The following is a 20,160-nucleotide window of genomic DNA, read 5'->3' on the forward strand; positions in this document are numbered from 1 at the left end:
GCAGATAAATATTTACACAGATACATTTAAATATGCAAAGTTATACACTTCTAAACGGGTAGCATTCCTGTGCTTATTAGGCTCAATTAGAAAGTATTAGCGGGGTGAGGTTTTTATTAGTTTTGTTTTTAAAATTTGTAATTCTAACTATAAGTGCTTATACATAGAGGCTGGTTTTAATATTCCTGTGTTATTCATGTGGAATTTTCATCATGAATAAGTACACTGCTGCAGTACATTTTTCCTGGGCAGTGGTACAAACCATTACAATGAAGACAGCAGGCAAACAATTACAGCAATTTTGAAACAGCATCAGAAGTAGGTCCTCAAAGTTTATATTTTCCCAAGCTACAGCAACACATCAAGATTTTTTTCTTACTAGAAGATAGAAATTATTCACTGATCTCAGGGTTTTTTTATGAAACACAGAGAAAGGAAATAAACTTCCATTTGTGTCAGAAACTGCATCAGCTAGAGTTTACCCTCAGTGAGTGTAACTCTGGCTGCTCAAGTGCAAGCAATGGCAGAAATTTTCTCTCTGCTATTGCAGATAACTCAAACTTTAGTTTCGAGGTCACCTTTCCAACTAAAACTTTGGAAAGATGAGGCAGGATGTCAGTTATTGAACTTAAGGCATCATTACTCTAAATCAGTGATTTGCAGCACAAGCAAAGCATAAATTTAAAGATGTATTGCAAAGCATTAATGGTTAATCAATTCACTTACATAATTTTTCCCTTTCTTAGATGCCATAAGCTGAGTACCTTGAGAGCTGAGGGCTCCCAAGGTACTGCTGCCATGCAGGGTGCAAGGGTGGGCAGTGAGTCCCACAGAAACCTTACTCCTGCCAACTGTCTGCACTGGGTGTGTTCAAATCTCCCTATGCATTCACTGGGTGAGTGATGATAGAATTTGTTATTTCCTCACAGGTGGAAAGATTCTTCTTTTGTCTGGACTAGATTTCACAGGTTTGTATGTGTTGAGATCAGAGGGACTGGATGTTGACAATACAAACTTAGTTAATACATTTCATCCAGACAAACTATGAAATGCTATTACTGTATTTAATCAAGAATGTGTGTTTCTGTCCTAGGGTGCATCACATAACTGATGTTTGTTGCCTAGAACCCTAAATATATATTTGGGTTCCTAAATAGTTGTGGGGTTTCTTTAAATCAGTGGAGTTCATGGGTCTTTTTTTATTCACTGTGTGGTAATACTGTTAGTAAGCAAAACACTTTCATTAGAACAAATGCTTTTTTTAAGCCTCAACTTATTCTTGTTTCTGCCTGTACCAGAATTAAATAATAAGCAAAACAAAGTAGGAAAGCTGCAGAGATTCCCTAATGTGGCTTCCAGCACTTTTAATCATGATATGTTGGTGTCACTGGACCAGCACTTTTAATCATGATATGTTGGTGTCACTGGATTTCTGTTACACCGGGGAGTACTGAATATGAATTCACTTGATTAACCACATTCAAACTGAGCCTACAGGAACAGGCTCTGTACTTAATATTGCTATCTACAGGACAGAATTATAACCATCAGAGATGGTTATATTGGTTAATTATAACCATCAGTTGCACCTCTCAATTAAATAAAAGTGTGTACATACACATGCAGGTACCAAGACTCCAACCCACACGTGCTCTCCCACTAAGATCTGTGAGACCAGCATTTATGAGAAAATAGACTCCAAGTTCAGCAGGCTCAGTTGGTCTCTAATGAAACATGTTCTTGACCTGGAAAAGTGGGATTGGGGATGTCGGTGTCTACACACTTGTTAAAGCAGTGAAATGAGGAATTTGGCTCATAGTTCACTGAAAAGGCATTGGCAAGGTTAAAGCAAAACATAAGTAAAATCTTGTTTGCTGGCCCCCCCTTGTTTAGCATTTAAATGATACTGTCAGGAGTTTTGAATAGAGCACTTCAGTCTGTTCCTGAAAAGCATCACTGGCAAAAAAAATAATTTTCAGTAGAACTCAAGACTGAGGGGAAAAATACTGTATAAATCAGTTAATAAGTTGATCCACAGGCAGCCAAACTGCGGAGGACTCATTTCCTATGGATTTGTGTCTCTTCTGCCTCACTGTCTGCTTTCCAGCTCTCCCCTACCGTCAGCCCTCTGTGTCCTTCATGCCTTGAGCGCCTGGCAGGGAGGACTGCGCTCATGGCCAGGGCAGCACGGCTGTGTGTGCAGCCATCGGCTGTCCCCATTTCGCATGAGCTTTTAAGGACTTGACACTCAAAGAGGACTCTGCCCTTTTGTAAAATGGAGTTAAAACTGGGGGGAGAGAGCAAACAGATGATAAGCAAACATTTGTATGACACAATTATGTTGTAACCTCATTTCCCTGAGGAACTTTTGAGTGGTCAGTATTTTTGGAGATTGGATATTTTGCTTATTTTTAAAAACAAGTAAAAAGATGCATAGAAACAATCACAGATGTGGCATCATGCTTTCTCTGAGCAAATACCCAGAAAGACTTTCCAGACTGCAATACTCAGCCACATACATATCCTAACCCTGCTGCCTATACACCTAGGGTTAAGCTGTACCCCAGCGATTGAGAACCTGCAGTGCTGAAGCCCTAGAGCAAACAAGCCTGTCCCCCTTGCATAGTAGTCTCCAGGATTGCTACATTTATACCATCTAGTCATGTTAATATTTGGGAGAGAATTTAAAATTGAAGCAATGACTCCTACTTGACAAAACAAAAGAATACCAGTTTCTCCTTTAGAACAATGCTGGTAGTGCCAGTAGGATTGCAACACGTTAATTTACTTCATCATTTCTGAGCTGGGGGGGTTTCTCTTTGATAATATATGTCATATTTTTTCTATAATGACCAATTAAAATTATAGGACTAACTCAGTGCAGCCATGATACCCTCAGTACCCTGCAGCATAGTTGTCAGAGCAAGTACACACTTTTCTTTTTCTTTACTCTGTTTTACTTGTTTGCTTGTCACTTCAGTTTGCTCATGAGTGTTTGCCTTGAGCAGTTCCCACCCAGAAAGAATGCTAGGGCTGGGTCATAAATAAGGGACAAAGATAGTATCAACATAGATAACAATGAGGGGGTTTGTATGTGCCTTTTAAGAAAGAAATGTTGAAAAAAATTGTGTCATTTGAAATTTTTTAGCTTTTATTAAACAAAAAAAGTTGCATTTCTATTGAAATCAAGTAAACTATAAGTAGGGTGGGTTTGTTTTTTTTTTTTCTCAGTTCTGATATTTACAAATGTGTAACTGAAAAGAATGATTTTCCCTGACATTAAAATATTAAATCATCATCAGAACCTGCCTCTGGACTCATAGGCAATAATGTATGTATCTCCTGTTCTCTATTTTACTTCTGTATCATACACATAATGTAAGAGCCATACTTTTTCCAAAGAATGTGCTAGTATTGTGTAGTTTGGACAAATTTACCTAATAAGTTACATGTGCAACAAGTCCTTGCTGGTTAGAGAGTTCTTGGTATTTCTTCTTTAATTTTTCCCTTTCCAATATACGCATCCTACAAAGCTTGAAACCTTTGAAAAAGACTAGATGTAACTTAATCACTTACTAATAACTTGGAAATATTTACCTGGACCTAAATTTTGTTCTTCCCTTTTTCTTTGTCATTTCTGGACCAAGAAAAGTATTTCTAGCAGTGGCAAAAATATTGGCATTGTCACACAGCACCCAGAAACCACAGAAAAGAGTAGTCAGTGCAAATGCTAAATGAAGCTTTTGGTCATATTGTGTGATCTCTGACTCTCACCAGAGTGAGTGAGGCTGAAATTCTCTCATGTTGTATCTCTGTGCTATAAGTTATGATATTGTCTGTTTGCTACAAAAGTTTTGATTTTATTATCTAACACTACTTTCTACGTGTCTTTTATGCTCATTGTCCCTCTAGTCATGTGAATTTTCGGCCCACCCAGCTTGACGGAGCTGAGAGCAGCTTTCTTCTGAGATACCTGGTACTTGCTGCCTTTGCTTCAGGATCCTAGAAATTCACAGGTCTTCTTGACTTCAAAGGTATGGGAGTTACTGCACGCAGATAAACCGTAGTTTTAGAGAAGAATAATCAACTGCTTACAAGAATATTTCAGATGGCTTGCCTGCAGTTCTATGTTATTATTTTGGTTTACTATTTCTAAATACTCTGTTATGGATCACCTCCTCCAAGCTATTTAGTTATCCTACAGACTAGACCTTTGTCCAGCTGTAAGGATACTTTGCATGAGTTTCATTAGGTTGTTGGAACACTGCTTGTTGGGAGTATATCACTGAGACTTAAGTGATACAGAGAGCCTAGCTAACTCAGAAAGGCTAAGGGTATCCACATTGTTATGGTCTGACACATAACTGTCCTAAGGAGTTAAATTTAACAAAAAGCTGAGAATCCCCATGTCTGAGTACTGCATCAATGTTCTTAGATTCCAAATCATCATAATTGCTTGTTTTTCCCAAAACCAAACACTCTTCTGACCTCTCTAATTTTCTGACATAAACTAGGAATCTTTTCATTATAACCAGAGTCAAGTATCAGTTCCAGAAAGCCATCGCTGTGCATTATAGGCACTTATGCACATTAGAAAACAAAACAAAACAAGCAGTCTACCACTCTCCAGGTTTAATGCTATGAAGGATTTTATGGGTGGTCCATAAGTGGACAGAATGTTACACTAATGTGTGACTGTATGGCAATTAAGCTTAATTAGGGAAGGTTTTAAAAAAGACAGATGAAAGTAAATTATGGGAATGAAAACAACTGTGCTTTTGGGGACCAGACTGTGCCACACTAGTTCAGCGAAGTGTTGCTAAAAATGTCCCCCTTCTGTTGCATTCTGACACACATCCAGCAGTTTGTCAAACCAAGCGTTTTTCTCTAGAAGGGGAAATCTCTTAGGAGCACATTCTTCACCCGGTCGTTGCTGAACTCACTGGTTTCTTCAGGAGACAGCTGTGCTTCCACAGTAAGAGCAGCAGCCGATGACCCTTAATACTTGGCCATCCGGTTTAGTTTAGCATTACCTCTTCTCTACATGGAGTAACAATGGTAATGATGAATGTGGATTTTCATGTGTGCTCTGGGGAATTTTTCTACAATTTCATATTTTTAGTGCTTTCTCAGATTTACAACTGAGCACCCCATATGGAACATCTGATTCTGGTTGCAGTGATTTTCCCTGGTGAGAAGACCTCAGTAAGCAGACCTGGAGCAGTTCCCAAGCTTTCACGCTGCATGGTTTGAGGGTATTCCTTCAAACAGGCTCTTTCAGAGCAGAGAACTTCAGGGTTTCTGTGCTCAGAGACAGACTTTTTCAAAGCTAGGAGCCTATCCCTTCTTCAAGAAAATATTAAAGGAAACAAAATTTAATATGCTGAAATCCTCAATGGAACAGAATTGTTTTTTTCTGCTCTGGACTAGGTGGTTGTTACTGCAGGCACCATTATAGTATGCTATATTATATTGGATATTATTAAATTATGGAAAATAATTAAGCAGAAAGATGAGGGGGGAGTAGAATGCTACAGATTTTTTTTTTTTTTTTTTTTTTTTTTTTTTTTTTTTTTTTTTTTTTTTTTTTTTTTTTTTTTTTTTTTTTTTTTTAGCTTGGATGGTGTCTGGCATTGCTTTCCACCAGGACACTGGGATGCTTTTTTTCCTTAATGAACTTTTTACATCCAAGATGAAATACTGATTCTGTGGACAATTTATTGAGAAAAGCATCAGTTTCATGAGAGTTTTCAGTCCAACAGGGAATTTATAAGTGGAAATCATATATGGGTATAGGGAAACACCTCATAAAAAGAATGACTACATGGTCAGCAGCATTAATTTATGTTCATTCTCTTTTAATAAAAAAATATGTGTTCAGACCAATCTTCTATTTTTTTTATTGCAGCTCAGCAAGGTACCCTCGACTGTAGTTGTTTAACCTTTTCACTTTCTTTGGTTCGTTTATGGAAAAAAGCAAGCTAAAACCAGCACTTTATGTTTTCACATATGAAGTTTATTCATATGCAAAAGGTGCGATAAGGATGCCTTTCTCCACTGAAGGAAGCTGACATAAGCATTGATACAAACATCACACATAAAAGAGTGTTAAAATGAAAATAGAGAGACAAGAGGATGCTAAATAGAAAAAAGAAGCTAGATCTGGGTCTTGATGGCTGGCCATGAACTGCTGTGCACAGGTAATCCAAATGTATGTCCTAATGCCTAAGTTCTCGATGTTAAGGTATATGTTCACCTGCACATAGACAGATACAAAATTTGCAGATGAGTTATGTGCCACAGATTTTCCGCTGTCAAATTAAAAATTATATTCCTAGCAAGAATGCTCTAATGAAACCTCTAGATGGGATCTCATATTTCGCACCAAGTGCTGTTTCTGAAGAGAGATCCCCTTAGCTGGGGATCAGATCCCCCAGCTTACTCAGATCCCCTACTTGCTTCCACCTCTGTAACTGGGAAGTGAAGGCACAGCTGAAGATTTGCTGGTGTGTGACATAATAAGAAACTCCAGGATATGACTGGATCTGTGGTAACATAACACTTGTGAGGGGAGCTGGCACAAAGCTCATTGGCAGAGTTGTCACAAGACATCCGCAGACTCATTCTGTAATGGTGATGATCAGATATTGGTGGAAGCCCGATGCAGTTATGAAGCAGCAGGTGAACAAGCTCCACTAAAAGCCCAAACCCAGCATTTATTACTTCCTGTTAAGTCACAGAAATATCACTCATCTGTCATTTTGATGATAACCACTCTCTTTTCATCTTCATCTGCCTAAATGCTCTGTCCCACATCTCTTTTGCACATGCTGTGAATGCCCCAGCTCCAGCAGGTTTCCCAAGATCTGCAGTATCCCTGCTGGCACCTTCAACAGCAGCCTCTTGGGAGTTCCTGGGACAGATTATGAAAGGAATTTTCTCAGCTGAATAAATTAGTAAGGGTAAAGGTCAGCTTTTGTTCAGTTAACGATAGGGAAAAATCACCTGGATTAGTACTGGCTTCTTAACAGGAACATACAGTGCACCAAGATTTGGCCTTCTATGATTTGGATACTTTCTAAATCATATTTTATGCCAGAATGCTGCAATGTCTCTTGTTGGAAGAGCTAGGGAAAAGCAAATTTTTACAGCTTGAGGAGACCTGTGACAGCAGCTGGAGCTATTCTCCTTACTCTTTCCCCACACTGCAAGCCTTCACAAAGCTTTAAAGCTGGAGGAAGTGAGGCTTCCAAAAGGGACCTGCCAAAAAAATACACTAACGAAGCAAACGGGTCGATCATTCCCAGTTTTCTAGGAGACATGTTTCTGTGTGTATGTAGTGTATTTCTGCAAGAAATGTTTCATATTTGTAGGTGAAGGAACTCAGACTTGCTGGTATTTTTGGATTCCTTTCTTAACTGCTCTCACTTCTTTTTCTCCCCACCTCCTTCCCTCTTTTGTGGCTTTCCTGTTTAAGTGGCCACAGCAAACCCCTGCTCAGGATTCAGGAGGAAACCTTTACCACCAGCCCAAGGTGAAACTCAGCGACAGCTTCTGAAATGCCTTGATCACACAGTCCCAGCACCCTGCCCTGCCAGCAGCAAGAGGAAACTCCAGTTTATGTTAATAAGGTGCAGAAAGTGGCCAAAGTATTTTGCGAATTTTCCAGCTCGAAAGGGTAATGAAGCTACCTCTGTCTCAGTACACTGGCACAGGAGCAAGGTAAACAACTGGGAAACATGTTTCAAAGGAGAAGTACAAACTCCCTGGGTTTCACACTTCCACTGAGGGCTGAGCTTTGCCTTTTTCTACCTCTTTTCCAGGCTGGCTGCACCCTTTTGCACAAAAAGAGGGAGGGATGGAGGAGGGCGAGCAGGCTTTTCTGTGGATTAGCTTCAGGCAGCTCTTGCCAGACCAAATGTTACACTGGAAAGCATTTCTTAGTTTATACCAAAACAATTAATTGTTTAATACGTTAAGTAAACCCAGAAAGTTATTCCCATAAGTTTGTTTTAAAATCTTTTTATTAGCTCTGAGCAAAAGAAACCTCCACACTTCTGCAAGCACAGTCAGATTCTTTGGGCTTTTTTCAAAAAGCTCTCTCTTTTTGTCATTCCTCTCTGACCTCCTCCCTGCTTGTCCCGGGATGAAAAGGAAGCCAAAGATCTGCTGAGAAATGGGCCGAGTCACTGCTGACCTTTGCAAATCCAATTTCTTCAAAGCGAGAGCTAATCGACGTGTTCCCACGCTGTGTATTGCTGAAACTTACGATGCAATTCGAGGAATGAATTCACCATGGTGCAATCTCATTTTGAATCCAGTTTTCTTGCAATGTGTCAGAGGGTGAAGGAGACAGAGTGTGGTAGAAGTTATGCAGAGCAGTCACACACAAGTTTCACGAATCAAGTCTGTCTTTGAAAGATTTTACACTTTGGAGGGGCTCTTTCTCCTAAAATTTAAAATACATTGGCCTTCCCCCCACCCCCTTCTACGTTCCTCCCCCTCAAAAACAGAGAGACGTTTTGTAGTGATTTAAAATAAAAGTAAGCTGATGAGAGTTTGTAATAAATAATCTCTAAATAGAAAAAAATAAAAATAAGTCTCTGAGGGTTTTATCTGATGTGTAGCCAAGGTGCCCGGTGGGAGAATTTTGGTTACAGGAACTGCAGATTAATGGGATTGTGCTGGAGGGAGATCTTTAAAATTCATATTTAAAATTCATATCCTCTCACTTTGCATATCTGCTCTGGTATGAGTGCTATTATGATTTCATAGGAGTCAGTGCAAAACTCTGTGCAAGTTTTGCACTCTCTGTTAGGTACTGCAGCTGTGCCTGCAGGATCCACGCAGGAAGAGTGTATTGGCATTCTCAACCTAAATCTTATAATCTTATTTCAACAGGTGCCTGGAGACTGGCCCTCTCTGTTTTCCAGAAGGAGCTGCTGTTTGTTTCCCGCGCTGCTGACCAAGCCCTGCCTGAGCCCAGCATTGGGCAGCCCAAGAGACCCAGTGGGAGCAGAGGCAATGCACCACAACCTACTGATGTGCCCCAAGTGGGGCATGTTTGTGTAATGCTGCAACTTTTTGTCTGGGGCAAAAGGGACAGAAGAGGACTCTCATTCCTCATTTAACTACTGTGGGGCATATGTCATGGGTAGCAACACGCCTCAAGCGCTTTCATCAGCACCAAAGAGGGCAGTTATGTCATTCCCAGCATAGGGTTGTGCTTGGTGTGCCTCTCTAGGGAGGACAGCTCTCCATCTCAGAAGCCCTGGCATGGCAGGTAGCAGTCAGGCTACTCCACATTTGGTGCCTTACCCCAGACCTCACAGCCTATGGTGTATCTGGCCAGTTTGGTCATACAGTAGAACTAGAGATATTGCAATGTACTTATTTTGTTCATTACCGTCTTCATTGCGCAAGCACGATTCTATTAGGGCTGATGTAATGGAGAATTGAGTCCTTGGGCTAATGGGCTAAGCTGTGCCCTGGCTGTAAACTGATGGCTTCCAGAGGAAGCCTCAATGTTCTAATTTTGTAGTTGTCCTTAACAAAGCAAATGAAAATATATCATTGTTCTCAAAATTGCTGAATGGAGCAAGTCCTTTTTTAAATTTGATTTCCATAGCCATGAATAGTAAATTTCCTCCATTCATAACTGGTTTATAAAAGAGTTTGCTAACTAACCAGATCTGAAGAACTTTCTTTCTAAGCAAGTATTGCAGTAAGAGAATTGCTTGTGTTTTTATTACTTTCTCAATATTTTTGTTATCCTCTTTCCCAAGACATGATTAGATTTTCCAGTCTTCTGGACATCAAAGATTTTGGAGAAGAGATTGTATGAACTGGATAGGTAACAGCTGTTACCACATGGATTTACTGGTGGAAAGGGGAGAGGGCTAATTTGTTTTATGTGTTTCCTCCCACTGCTGGCACCTTTCACTGTGGCACACTGTTCCTGTCCTGTGACAGGGAGTGTCTTTGCACAGAGGGAGCCCTTGTCCACAGGATTACACTTAATTTTGGTTTTTGCTGTTGTTTGTAAGAGACTTTTCCAACTTCCTTCATCATCTAGCTCTTTTACCTGGTTTACCAGTAGCTTATTAGAGAGAAAAGAATGGGGAAGCAGCTCTAATTTTTTTTAGAAAATAACACTGATTGACAAATTTTTACTTCTGATCTTTTCAAGCCAGAGTTTTATTTGCTCTGCATCTGGATATCTGATGACACTTTAGGTTGGATTTATTTCTGTAAAATAAATGAATTCTTCAAGAAAGGTCACAGTACTAAAGGAGAGTTTCAGCTTGAATGAGCTGTGTCATCTCTGCTACACCCTTTCATTCAACATGGGAATGAACATTTGCATGAATCCTCTTTATTTCCTCTTCTACTGTAAAATTCCTTGTGCTCCTCTTCTAGATTACTCATTGTTTAGGAAAGGTCTTGGAGGGGAAATGGTGATTTGTAGTATTGCAAAGTACTAGCTGGTAAAACAGATTGTGTGTGTGTAGAACAAGATTTTTGTGTATTGCTATACCAAGAATATCTGATCCCATTGAGATAACAGTAAAGCATCCTACAGCTTTGACCAGATTCAAAGAAACTCACACTGTTTGTTCTTTTCTTTCTTATTTTAGTGTTTCATCTACTTGCTTTGACATTTCTGTGTTGTGTTCTTAAGTCCCTACCCTCATGTTCTTTAAGCTTCAGCAAAAGAGAGCACTTTCAGCACTATACATTGTCTGCAAAAATGTCCCGTGTCCTACAAATATTTTAATACATTCAATTAGTTCTAAAAATTCAAGAGGGACTGGCATCTTCTCAATCTAATCTAGTCACCTTCCTTCTAAGGTAGCCTAGATTAATACTTTTGATCCTTTCCTGCTCTGAGCAGGTTCAGAATCCATTACCATTGCAGAAAAGGAGACTCTGGCTTCACCCAGTCTGGGAGGAGCCTTGGATCATAGCAAAAATGCTCCAACTCTCACAGAGTATAACCATCTTCTGCAAGCTGACCTGGGGGCACTGGGCACCACATCTGGGGGAGCATCATTGGAGCAGATAATTCGGATCAATGGCTGCTGGGCTGCTGTCCAGAAAATGAATCCTCAGATTCAGAGGAAGGACAGAGCAGAAGCCAAATCCAGAAAATCATCTCTAATGTAATTCTTTGTGCTTTAGGCCTCAATTAATTTCAAACTGCTTTCTTCTGTCTCTTTCATTCGCGCCCTGATCACTCCTTCATATAGTTAAAGCAAATGACCCCGAATAGTGAGGAAGTCCATTTGAAAGAGCAACTGGAGTGCAAACTTTTGTGCAAAGCCTGGAGTATTTCTTTCTGCACAACCAGTGGAGTAACGACAACAGCTCTGCCAGTTTCAAGGCAAAGTTTTCCACCTTCAGGGAACATTTAGACTGCAATACGGATCAAACTAAAAAGCCAAAGGCAAAAATGCAGCAGAGGCTCAAGGCTAGCTGGGCAGTTTGCTGCAGGAACGGGGAAGTAAGTTCCTTGATTTTTCTTTGAAGAAAACAAATTGCCATGTACAGTTCATACAAATAGGGATAGAAAGAGGTGTCTGATTAATACTGAAAGATACAGTGAAATCTAGACTGCAGTCCTTGTTATACACACAACCCTTTCCATATGCCAAGTTAGGACCCACACAGGTAAAGGAATGTTACTCTGGTATCCCTTGATTCCCAGGTTGGGTGGTAGCACATGTAGAATTAAGCACACTTAGTGGTTGTACACTGGCAAATGCTGGGGTAAAGATGTGTTAAACAGGACAGTCTCTTGCATCCAGAAGAGGGGATCTTGTTGGCAAGCCTAAGAATCAGCAGGAGCTTGTGTAAGTGGTCATACCAAATGGTTGTCAAGCTATGAAAGCAACAGGTAATTCAGTGCAGGCTTGTAGAGATAGTGTATGTCAAGATAAAGATATGTTTCATAGAATCATAGAATCACAGAATGTTTTGGGTTGGAAGATCATCAAGTTCCAATCTCCCCTGCTATGGGAAGAAGCACCTTCCACTAGACCAGGTTGCTCAAAGCCCCATCCAACCTGGCCTTGAACACTGCCAGGAAAGGGGCATGAAGTAATTTTTTTTTTGCTTCGCTCCACAAACTGTTTGCACAGGAGCTGAAGGACTTTTTTCAGCACTCTATTGATAGACACCGTTATCATTATTTTTACTACTTACTTATCGTATATTTCAGGCTCTGCAGTGACAGTGATAATGATTAAATAAAAACTGAAAAATCACTAGCTTGACTAAGTATTTGCCATAAAGGAGCATTTTTTTATGGTGACTTTAAAGTGTCATAGCAATGCTCTGAAGTGGTACAGAAACTGTGAAGTTTAATGTATATAGCAAAAGGGGATTAAAGCTATGACTCAAGGCCTCCACTGCAAACCCCACTACAATATTTTTCTTCTAACCTAATTGCATCTTCATAAAATTTGTTAAACTGCAGCTTGCAGAGGAAGTGTAAAGCACAGGGCAAATTAAAGTACAGTAACTCTGAAAGGACAAATTGATCTAAACAGAGATATAGTACTTACAGAAAAAAGAATTGAGATTACTGATGGTTCAGTGCATAGAAGCAGCATTTAGTATGATGGAAAAGTGCGTACCATGAATTAATTCTGTCAGTTTTGTGCTGGCCTGTTTCTCATTTTACATGGCAAATTGTTTGATCCATGTTATAATATAGGTGCTTTTACAACCCTGGGAAATTTGCTGCCCCAATCTAAAGATAAATAGTTTAATCAAAGGTATTTCACTAGGCATATTTCAAACTAATTTAATTAGGTTTCATTGTTTACAGCCTGTGTCTTCCTGTTGGTACTGCATCCAGAGCTAATTTAGGAGCACAACCTGCTTTTCGACTGTAGTTTGAAAAAAAATGGAAAATTGGTTACTTGTTATTATTTATAACTCCAAAGCACTCAAGTCTGAATATTTATGTTTTCTTTTTCTCTTAAGGAATTTCTTCTTTTTATGAATTTCTGTCTGTAATCTTGCCATTCCTGGGCCTGTAAATACATATATTCTCATGTAATTTAGGAAGGAATTATAGCATTACATTGTTTTTGGACAGATTTTGAGCTCTGCTATATTTCTATAACATCTCAGAATTTCCAGGGGCCTCAGAAGGGTTGTTCCAGATTTATAGTTGTATGAACACCAGCAGAATTCTATTCCTTTGCATTTGCTTTCAGAGCTAGTGTATTAGTCATCCAGGTCCCTAAACAGGTTAATTATCTAGTCCAGTTCTTCACTGCTCTTTTTTAACTGTTGCACTCATAATTTTATTGATTTCATGTAACATTAGATGATAATAAATAGGCTTAAGGATAAACTGAACTTTTAAGGATGGAAACTACTGATATTTCTTACTAATTTCTAGATCTTTTGTATTACTAGTACTCTTTGGGAAAGTTCTGATTAACAAAATATGATCTCATAGTATGTTTTATCTTATTGGCTTCTTGCCATATTGCCAGAATGCAGTGTATTCAGACAGAGGCAACCAAAATGCACGCTTCAGCATGCAGAGAAAGAGTGCAAAGCTGGTTTTCATTTTCTAGAAACAGATCCTAATTACAGTGTTCCTCCAACTGAATGGCTTTTTATTGTTGGTTTTGTGCTTTTGATTGGGTTCTTTGGATTTTATGTTTTTGAGGCGTGTATCATTCATTGACAAGAGAAGTCCAAGTTTCAGAAGTTTTCTCAGAGTGAATGTAATGCTTTTGAGCACTAATATTATTTTCTCCTTGCCTTCCTTTCATCTTTATTCATCTAACTATATATATAAAATGAATGATTAGTAATAGATGGATATAGTAATAGATGGATATATATACAATAATTTTGCTTCCCCCCACCCCTCCACGCCCTGTCCTTTGTATTTTTAATCTCTCTCCCTCCATTAGCTTATTTGAGTAATATTTTATCTCTTTTGAAGCAATGCAAATATCTTTGTTCTTATTTGCATTTAGTCCCAGTAATAAAATTCTGGTAAGATTCAAGACAGAATTTTCATTTCCAAGAACTAGACAGATTTCTGAAACTGACTGTGGAATACTCAGTGTAATTTCTTGAGTGATAAGATTGCACTTGGTGAAATAGCAAGGAGCACTTAACAGCTCTGCAGAGAGGATTATTTTTCTGAGTGTTCAACACAGATAAAACTAGGGAGTTTAGAAATTGTGTAGAAAGTCATGCCCTCACAAGATTTGGTCACAGTCTAGATCAAGAGTTGGATGATGTTTAGACAAGGTTCACGTCCTGATGTTTTGCCATCCATAGGTGAAGAACTTGATATGAATTTGACCATCTGATTATTATGATATCATGTGTATATGATTATACACAATTAATTTGTTATTAGTCTTTTTATTTACTGCATGTTAAAAATCTTCATCTTTTTCAACCTGTATGGTGTTTCTCTGGCAACACTTTTTATGAGCTTTATAGCTGTGCCCAACAACTGGTTTTGTTTTTGTTTCCGTAACATTTTCTACAATTTTGGCCAAGGTTTTGACAACTGTGAAGAATTTGGCATTTGTTGAACTCCAGGCTTATTTTCATTTTGTAGGCTTTAGTCAATAACCATCAACTACTGAGATAAATTGTGAGAAGTGATATTCACTGGAAGAAGCACAGTGTACTACAAGTGCATTGGAAGATGAAAAGATGGTATATACAGAAATACTATGCTATTGGGAAGTTTAGTAATGTCAGTTTTGGAGTTCTTTCACAAGCTTGCATGGGAGGTGGATTATTTATGTAACAGGTTTAATTCTGTCTTACCTCAGGAGTGATTCTCCTGAACACAGATGACTCCACAGTCTACCTCTCTTTTAATCTGAGTACAGGGATGGAGTTGTTATGCATTATAGACTACACCACCAAAATAGTACATGAAGCTTAGCAGAAAGAGGCTGAGTGTGACAACTTAATTTTTGTCCGTCACTCTCACTTTCATTTATAAAATCATTTGAAAAAAGCATATCACGTTAGGTCCTCTCAGTTTTGATAGTGATGGTTAACCTCTGGAACAGCTTACCTTTAATGATATTTCTCAGAATATTATTCATGAGCTGCCTTGCTGACTGAGGAAGCTTCAGCTATTTTTTCTTTCAAAACAGATACTTACCCTTATCTCCCCAGCTGGACAAAGCCATTGATGAATAGTCACTCTTATAGTTTTTCTGAAATATCAAAGCTGTCTCCCCTCGGGGTAGAGAATTCCATACTGTCCAAGGGGAAAGCAGGCCGTGTGAATATCCTTGCTGAATTCCTAATTGTTTGCTCTGGCACTTTCCAGTGAAGCAGCTGGTTGTCTTTGGAAAGCTATGCTTGTTGTTTTGGGTTTGAACATCATGTGTCTTTAATTTTCAGCACTAGCCACAGGGATAAGTATCACAAATATCTGCTTGAAGGCCTTTTGCACTTGGGAACCCAATATATACTTGGCAGCCTCTCTGACAGTGGGACTAAGAGGAGAATCAAAGTTGACTCACTGCCTTATATCCCCTCAGGGAAAAGAAAGAATAATAAGGGCAATTGCTTCTTCCTTCAGTTGCCTGAAGCAAGTCTTTCCTGTTTTGTAGAGAATAAACTAATGTAATTTCTAAAACAATCTTCCCTCTGTATGAAAAAAATATTCCATCCTGTATCATACAGCTGATTCTGGGGCTGGACGTCCTTGCATCCCAGTGTGGTCCTGGGTGGACTTCAGAAATCCACAACCACACACATGACCAGAAATGGACATTCATATCTTCCATTCAGTACGTATACCTCCAAGAGAATCTATTGTCATTTTCTTCAACTCAGCAAACAGTAAACTGTAATGAAAATGGGTTTGTACAGTTCTGTTTAAGCTTGCAGGAGGAGAGAACATGGAGTGTGCTTTATTTATTTATTGTGTCCAAGCTGTTTACAGACACTGATCTTCTATTGCACAATTAGGACCAACGTAAATGGGCATCTCACTATGACTTTTAGTGAAGATATGTTCATTATTCTGCCCATGGGTATAACTTCCCAAATATTCTTCATTTCATATGCCACACTGAAGTGAAGCAGTCATTAGTGTGCTGGTAACATCATAACACAAAGAGGAAGTCTGAGCCCCAATGTATGCATTAGCTGAAGATTAAGCAGGGTGCCAGATGAGCTTTGATTCATTTTAGAAATGTTGCTAGGCAGAGCTCCAAGCTCACACCAAATGATGCCAAGATATTTGCTCATGTCTCCTTCACCCCTTATCTCAAGTGGTGCAACTGCCAGAAATAATTTTCCTTAATAAAAACTTCATGCATTTTGCATGTTGCTCTTTCTTATGGAAATCTGATTAGTATATGATTTTGATTTGAAAATAGAATTCAATTGTTGTATTTTAGATCTGAAAAGCGTCTTTCTTTAAGAGAGCTTTTCCATTTTTCTAGGAAACACGTTCCTTTTATTTTATAATCAGCTCAACGCGGGCACAAGAATCTTACGGGAGGTGGTGGCAATTATCAACTATGAAAGTCCATCACTTTATTTTTAAGTCTCCAATTTAGTCCTGAAATTCAGTGCTTTTCTAGGGAGTATGCTTTTGAGTTGATGAGGGATTTGTTATACTACTCAAACACAAAAGAGAATTTCAGCTGGGGAAGAAGCTCTCCAAGATGAATGGATGTATTATCTTAGCATGGATCTGAACTTTGTCTGCAAAACACTGCACAGGCTTTCAGTGATACAGAGCCCATTGGAATCAGCTACTGTCTCACACATGAAAATAATAGAGCTCAAAATGGTTCTAATTATTCCGGATTTGAAAGGTAAGTTGGTTTGACTTTTTCAATGCTTCGTTTAAAATATGCTTATATAGTATTTAATTAATACATGTAATTAATTACTGTCCAACAATGAGAATATGTCCTTGATCTGTAAGCAAGATCCACTCTTTACACTTGCAGGAGTGTATGCCTGGACATAATTGTACAATTAGCATTGGTTTTGCTTTGTAACAAGTTTCTTAAGTTATAAGAACTTTAGCTTTCATTAAAGTATGATTCAATTTGCATCTTTTATGTCTACTTCCATTAATTTATCTGCATGCAAGGACCAAAGCTCCTCAATCAGTGCTGTGTGTTTTATACAGAAGAGCCAGACAGAGGTGTGGCACAAGGTAAAGTAATTTTATTTCTCCTTTCTTACTCCTTTTAGCTCTGCTTTACATTAAGGTACAGAAGCTGTCTTGCACAACATTACACAGACATAGGATGGAACCCAGTACTTAAGCAAGGACTGAAGCAAGAAAAACAAATATGATGTTGAGAGCAAAGCACAGCAGAAAATACTTTAGGAGGATCTATAAAAAGTTTAAATTGGTTAAACATGTATGTGGGTGGGTTAGAAAGAGAATAAAGCATAATTAAGTTACTGAAGCCTCAGCAGGCCTCTGAACATTGTTCGGCGTGCACTGCAGTTTGCTTTAAAGAAATGTCAAGAATACCCACATCCTTAGAAAGGGGACTTTTTTTGTAGTTTAGCATTAATTTTACCAAATGCGTGAAGGCTGCCCTTTCTGGGACTTGAGTCATTCTGCTGCAGGGTACTGACTGTATTACAGGAACATATGAAGGCAAAAGTCCCACCTTCTGCAAACTAGTGACAGAGCAGGGCCGTGCATATCAGGCACAGCTGAAAGTTAGAGGAAACTTTGCCATCCTGCATGACAAAGGGCACTGGGTCACAACTTCTTCTTCAAGATCTCTGCCTCTCTGCGTTGGTAGAGATAGCCCCCTGTGGGGGTCCCTGCCTGCTCACTAAAACAGGAGAGGGGTGGATGGATAAGAGGGAATAGCTTTGCCCTCTCTCCCTTTGAAGTTGTGGAGAGCAGAGAAAAGAGTGCCAATCACTGAAAAAGTATCCTTGCAGCTACTGAATTTCTAATTGCCCTGTAATGTGGACAGTTTAGGGCCAAGGCCCCCATGCCATGAGTGACCCAAACACTGACCTCTTCTCCTTCCCCCCAGCCCCTGCTTATCCTTCTCTTTTCCTAGAGCTGGGGGTGACACTGAGTGACCGCCGCAGCGAAAGACCCAGGTTCCTCCTTTACAAAACCCCATGTTGCGCCAGAGGCTGACAGAAGAAAACACAACTGTGATCTTCATAAAGCATTTTGCTGAATGATAGTACTTCTGCAGTCATCACAGCAGACCAAATCTCCTGAACGCAGCCCTGAAAGTGCCACGGTGCACACAGCGCAGTACAGACGAGTCCCAAAACTAAAGCCAGACGGGAATTTTGGCCCCCACTTCAATAGGTAGCCTTTCATTTAACTCTCCTTTTCACAGTCCCCAAAGCCCACGGCCTCTGGGTGTTGGTTCTGTCCCTTGTCAAGCCTATGTTCTCCCCAAAACATCCTTAGAGGAAGGCTCAGCAGGCTCTGTCAGAGTGGGGGACTCCTGGACTGACAGATTAGTGTAGTGTTGTGGCTGGGAAGGTCACGTACAGCAGCTATAATTGTGAAATTATGAAGAGTAATGAGGATTTGAGCTGTTATTTTTCTCATAAATACACACTCTTATGTGCAGAAAAACCACAGCGTTGACTGAAAATATTGTGATCTTCAGGGAAAAAAAAATATATATAAGCCAGAAATGTCATGCCTTTCCATACGGTCCACCTAAAAAAAATTTAAAAATTACCTTTTTTAAGATGGCTGCCAGCCAACATTTCAGAAATATTTCCTTTGTGTTTCTGTTCAAAGTGATTTACGTCCAAGTACTCTCTAGCTGGTTCTCAAACTGCAATAATGATTTTCATTGTTTGTTTATAATTTTATCTGAACATTTCTGCCTGCCATGTCATATATTCTGAACCAGCAAAAGTGGCATTTATAGGAAACTGCTGTGCCCATATAGATTCCGTTGTTCTGTCTTGTCTCTGACTGTTCACATGTATTACATGTAAGGTTTTGGAGAAAAAGAGGGAAAGAAAAAGGACCATATCCTCACCCTGATGACCAAGAAAATAAGTTTTCGAGGAAATTATTCTGACAGATGTGTAGGGAAGTAAGGATACTTGGACCAAGTGGCAATTTTTTCCATGGGGAGAGTTAACATACTTTCCTGGGAAAGAGGTAAGTCCAGAGCTGCTTGACATCAGCCCAGAAGTTGTGAGGCAATCGGACTATGACAGAAGTGTGGCTGGGCCCAGCTGTGGTGAACAAGGTCATTGAGCAGTACACTGCATGAGGAACGTGCTCCAGGACTTCAGGATTTGCCTACAAAATGTCACAGGGGGATTTAGTTGAGACATTTGAGCTGAAAAATCTGTCTGCATACAAGGCAACTTGTTTTGCTCAGTTGAGACGAACGTGCATGTTAATGGCTTGTATGTCCTTTAGGTGATTTTGCATGAAAACAGAGGAAAGGGAGAATGGAGTAAGAAAAAAAAAAATAGTGTGGGGGAAGAAGTAGACAGTAAAAAGAAACAGTATATTTATCCTGGATCAAAATTCAAGAAAATAATGCTGTTCATGTCAATATAAATATCCATAAGACAAATTAGGCTGTTTCAGTGAAAGAGCATTGGTTTCTGTTTAAATAAGCTCCAATAAATACTTCAATGTTTCAAGAGAAGCTGAAAATTTCCCCCATCATTATAATGAAACAAAATAGTGATGCATGTGGGTTGTCTATTGCTTTACTTTCCACCTTGTGAAAAGAAGGGACAAAGAGCTAAGGGACAACAAAGAAGAAACTTTATTGTTCAAAGAGAAAAACACACAGTATGCAAAGGCTTTGTTTGTTGTGAGTTTTTTTCTGCAGGAAGTACCTTTTCTTTAAGTGTAAGTATTTTTCTTTTCAAAAGATATAAGAGAAATTAGAGGTAAAAAATATCTTATTCTCCTTTTTAGTTGTGACTCCTACAGATTCATAGACACTGGCTAACAGTCTGTTTTGATCCCTGTCTCATCTGACTCATACAAATCAGCTTGTATCATTTCACTCAGTAATTCCTTTACCAAGCTTATAACAACATACTGCTAATTAAAAGGTTGTGATCTGATAGTGTTTTCACTTATGCCAAGAGTTCCAATGACTTTAAAAGAACTAATCACACCCATATTAGGGATTAAAAATGCCC

General features: G+C 39.2%; 1 long non-coding RNA gene across 1 annotated transcript in view; it reads left to right on the forward strand.

The window, feature by feature from the left end:
- LOC114059256 overlaps positions 1-7,526 on the forward strand; it is a 16,158-nt gene extending 8,632 nt beyond the window's left edge. The window contains exons 2-3 of the long non-coding RNA XR_003571625.1: positions 3,913-4,034; positions 7,478-7,526. This is a non-coding gene — a long non-coding RNA (uncharacterized LOC114059256). The remainder of the gene's footprint in view (positions 1-3,912; positions 4,035-7,477) is intronic.
- The last annotated feature ends 12,634 nt before the right edge of the window (positions 7,527-20,160 follow it).

Source organism: Empidonax traillii, unplaced genomic scaffold, assembly GCF_003031625.1.
Source record: "Empidonax traillii isolate 1590-97213 ecotype Southwest subspecies unplaced genomic scaffold, ASM303162v1 scaffold212:size762246, whole genome shotgun sequence".
Classification (NCBI taxonomy): Eukaryota; Metazoa; Chordata; class Aves; order Passeriformes; family Tyrannidae; genus Empidonax; species Empidonax traillii.